Below are 5,270 nucleotides of genomic sequence, written 5' to 3' on the forward strand. Positions count from 1 at the left end.
GCTTGAAAGGTGAGCCTTTATCAGTTTTTTGCGATCTTAAGGATCAGGGAGTTAGCAATTACGAAGAATTAAAACAGGAGCTTATAAAATGTTTTATTCATAAAGATAAGGGGCGTAATCCATTAGGCCAGTTGTTAAATATAGCCCAGCGAAAGGAGGAGAGAGTGTGTGAGTATAGCAGTAGGTTAAAGTCATTGTTCTCTAAGGCTGTAACACACAATCCTCATGTAAAGATCTTACGGGATAATACCGTCAAGGAGAGCTTCATAAAGGGTTTGTTAGTTGAGACCCGTAGGCAAGTAATGCAATCTAAACCTAGTACGTTGGATGAAGCAATATTGAAGGCAGAGGAAGAGGAAGAAGTGGAATCCGCTTGTAACACACGCGGTGGGTTTAGTGAAGCATGTGCAAATTTAGGACATTCGGGGAACGCGGGTGAAAAGGAAGAGAGAGAGAAGGGAAATGATACTAAAACTTAACTTACATAACATAATGTAACAATAACTTAAAAATAACTTAGAAAAAATTTTAAAAAATTAGTGTTGTTTTATTTATTATTTTTTTAAATTTTTATCTACCGCTTGTTGCTTTCTTTCCTTCACTTCTATCAGCACTTTCACTGAATAGAGGTCGCTTGGTAAAATATCTATCCAAAGAGGTTTGGCTTTGCTTACTTTTTAAAATGTTTCTAAAGTGAGTTAGGCAAATGTCATTACTCCGAGCAGCAATACGGCCATTGTAAACCTTTTCGCGGTGTTTCTTTTCAATAAAATCAGTCACTTTCTGATAATACCTCAAGATTTTCTTTATCGAGCGAGATCCTTCCACGAAGAAGCAAACGCGCCGACTGAGACCAACGAACAGAAGTGAATAAAAAATGGCGCTGCGAACTAATGTAAGTCGTATGGTGAGTTTTGTTCGTATCGTGGAGCAAAAATATGTTCGAATTTCATGTTGTATCCTGAAAATTTCGTATGCTGGGGCGTTCGTATCCTGAGGTACCACTGTATAACATACGACAAAGGTTGTTCAAGATAGGACGACTGCCACATACATGTTGACCTTATTGTAATAGCATATCCATAGATTTTACGATTCTTAAAAGTCTCACTATTCGTGAACGATAAGACAGCGTTCATATACAAGATACTTACGGGAATTGTAAAGGTAGTATGCATTTATAGATTGACCTCTCCGCACAAAGTGTTAGATTTTGCGCGATTAGGTTAAATTTTGATTTAAGTCGGATAGTTTGATCTCCCTACGGTAAAAATTTCTGAATGTAATATTGGTAGCTCCATTCATTGTATTTTGATTCAATTGCATATTTTATTTTGTATTCATTTGTTAGTTTAGCTGGTATTGGGAATTCTGACAGGAGACTGGATTATACAATCATATGTCTCCACCTTTCATATAAATACTTTTAAAGCCCCCCTTAAAAGAACTTGTGCACAAGATCGCAAGATCTTTTGCACAAGTTTTATCAACTTTGTACTATAAGTTTATCTCACAAATGTTTTTATGACATCAGCAGGTTTTTTCGTTTTTTGTTCAGTATAATTTTCTTCATACTTTTTTCGTTCTCCTCGTAATTTCATGGATTAGAAATCGAAAATATTGTGTTATATTCGAACAGATGCGGTAAGTAAGCTTCCCTCCTGCTTTAAACTAATATTCCCCTGAGGCATACATGAGAACTATCTGGGAAAGCTGACAACAGCTGTTCTCAAGGTCTACCAGTTGGTAAACAATGTATACTGCACGTCTGAACTTTTACGCCTTGTTAAATGAAAGAATATCTATCCTTACAGCTATATTTTTCAAATAAAAACATTTATTTTAAATTATTTATATTTTTATATATAGTTTACTTGTAAAAACACTTTTTGGAGGGGTTATTATTTCGTGGGAATAATTTTCCGACCATATTTTTTTAATGTTAGATTCGCATTTAAGTGTAAATAATTATTTAGTATATAAAATTAATTTTTTATAGCTTTCTTAGTTGCATTCGAAGCGAAACAAATGTAGCCAATGCGTTAAAAAATCAAATAGATTAATAACATTTTTAGAAAAAAATAATCTTTGTCTAGTTAAAGCAGAATTGTTTATTCATAAATTGTTTATACTACGAAGAAAAGAATTATTGTTAAAGAAAAAAGAAATAGTATCATCTGATAAATGTAAGGGTCCGAATAATAGGCCCAGCCATATAGAATTTTCTTGCAGTTTCCCCCGTACACGATCTTATCAGAATCTTTAAACAGATGCTCATCCTTTTTCTGCCGGAAACTACTTCGTCCCTCACCAGATTCCCAACCGGAATTTTGATGACAGTCACCATTGATAAGTACGATTGGTAAATTAAATCATGTGACTCCTCATATATATAGGGGGGGTTACCTTCTAAAACGGGGGTCGGAGAAAACGTTCAACGAACTACGCCCAATCAACTCTCGATTTTCCCCCTAGTCATCACCGATACTGTCGACCGAATCCGAATCGAGGATCCAACAGATCGCCACCCCTGGTCGAACGAAGAATCTCACCGATTACGAAATTGATCACTGACCATGTAAACTCTCTCTCGGTACTACGCGAAAAAATATAATTATTATAGCGTAATCAAAAGTTTCTGTATGTATTTAGTATAGTGTTGTAACGAATAGTATACCGAATATTCGGCCAGGAGCGTGGCCGAATAGCCGAATATTCGGCCAAACTATTCGGCTTGATTAACGCACGTACGAAAGTTGACGCGCAAACCGCATTATGGCAAGGATCCTGCTCTCTACGTATTGGCCCGCTGTCACTACGCTTCGCCAATTGCGTTAATTCTTGGCAGTTGTAGCAGACAGACAAGAGTGTCATGGAAGTATGCAATAAATGATGATATCAAATGTGGATAACAATGAAATGACCCACACGTGTAAATAACGGAAAAGAACAGAGAAGGACCGCGAAGTGAAAATGTGAAAATAAATATGAAATTGAGTTGATAACATAATCGAACAAGTAGAGACAGCTTATTGGCACGAAATTCGCGCCCGTCAATGCCAAACAATTGTTGTCATAGTCTTCGGAAAGCTAAATGCTTGTAATGTAAGTCACTTAGCGTGCACGGGCGAAAGCCTGGGGCCGTTCGGGCTATCAAGCTGTCTCGAATCTGTGAAATCATAACTGTGACTTATATCGACGTCCTATCTGTCTCTTTTCTCCGTTATCACCAGGCTGAGTCACGTAATTGTAAAATGGGAACTCTACGACGGAAAAGTGACGAATCGAAAGTATCGTGAGCGCGTATTATGATGTATGCACAGGCATACATGGATTAGAGCGATAGAGGAAAGAGAAAGGGAAGAGCAAAGACGAGCGCTTAAAAAGAAGGATAGGCAGGGTCAGACCCTCAGATGTGCGAGGATTCTCCAACGATAGACGTGTACGTGTGCTGATCTTTGTAATTATATATTGTAAATACAAGTGACTAATATTATTTTCTTTTTTATTTTGTGCATGTTATAAGTTATAAATAAATATAAACAAACAACACTAACTCGATAACATTAAATCTAAATACCAAAATGATTCATTTATTGTGTTTTTGTTATTTCTTACTCCTGTTTTTAGGTATTCGGTATTCGGCCGAATAGTGAAAAATAGGTCGAATAGGCCGAATACCGAATAGTAACCGAATATTCGTTTCATCACTACTTATAAGCGAAGAAACACTTGTAGGCCTTTAGTAGAATTTAAGAATTTTATATTATATAATCTTGAACGTTATTTAAATAAATACTTACAGGTTACTTATAAATCACTTTATGGCTCACAGAACACAGATGAACGAATGGATGAACTATTAAAAGGTAAAATTAAACAAAGTTATCGTATTATCAGCGTTGATGTTAAATTGATGTATCCATCTATTACTTTAGAGATGATTAAAGAAGGTATTAGTAAATATAAAATACCTGACTATATATTAAATCTTATAGAATTCGTATTTAAAAATAATTGTTTTAAAATCTATGCAGACTATTATCAACAAAAGAAAGGAATTGCTATGGGATCGATTGCTGGACCAAAATTGCCTGATATTTGTATGCTACCGAGAGATGAAAAGCTATCACTAGTTCAAAATATTAAATATTATGCATGATACATAGACGATATACTGATTATATATGATTCACAAATAATTTTACCTTAAAGTATTGAAAAACATGCTAATGAGTTAAATAAAAATTTAAAGTTTACAAGTGAAGAAAAACAGAATCGAAGAAAAGAATTTTTTAGATGTCACTATAGAAAAATAAGATACCCAAATTTTGTGTCATAAGTATAAAAAATTATTTATTATAAATCATATTGTCCAATAGAAATCAAGAAGAACGTAAACAATGAAACTAAAGAAAATATTAAATAGAACAACGCTACAAGAAGTTATAGAAATAAAAACAAAACAACTTTTTACAAAATATTTATTAAATCATTACCCAAGGAATTCAGTATGTAAGTGGTATAAACATTATATAACTCATAGATATAAAGTTAAAAGTCAATGTATGTGTGACAATCCAAAACCCTTTTGTTTTGGAGTAGTCTAATAAACTTCGTGATTAGGTAAGAAGGGAAAAAGAGGGACTTCTGCGGTCAATGACCGAGATGATCTCCTCGAAAAAAATCGTTAGTATATCAATAAACGAAATCTCCTCCATTTGTTTAAAGGTAATTCTATAGACGTTAATATCAACAAGACGGGAATAAGAGATGTTTTTACCCAGTCTTTGGTTGCACGTGACACGTGGTTACGGCAATAAATCGCCTCCTTCGTAGTCAAACGCGACGTTGATATAAACAATATCTAGATAGTTGACCAGGTTAAAGAAATTATTGTCAGATGAATGTTAATTTATGGATGAGAGCGTCAAACCTATAGAAATTTATATTATAAAATCATATCTTCTAGACACTGATAGCAATAAATCAAACAAACTTCTCTGTGTCAATTGTCAGTACAAGCTAGGTCTAGACATCAACACACGAACAGGTGTGCGTATAAATCATGAATGATGTCATAGTTCTCACCCCCTCAAAAATAGTATAAAGAGGGTTTGGACGCAGTCCACAGGCGGCCATCCCCAAAAGGCGGACATTCACAAGGCGGACATCGACTGCCACATCTACTGACCAATACCGCCATACTGCCGTGACGATCCAGGAACGTTTTTACCAACGACCCATATTACGGATCGGGAACTTAGAGG

This window comes from Centruroides sculpturatus, unplaced genomic scaffold, assembly GCF_000671375.1.
Source record: "Centruroides sculpturatus isolate CEXI.00-Female unplaced genomic scaffold, Cexi_2.0 scaffold1827, whole genome shotgun sequence".
Lineage (NCBI taxonomy): Eukaryota > Metazoa > Arthropoda > Arachnida > Scorpiones > Buthidae > Centruroides > Centruroides sculpturatus.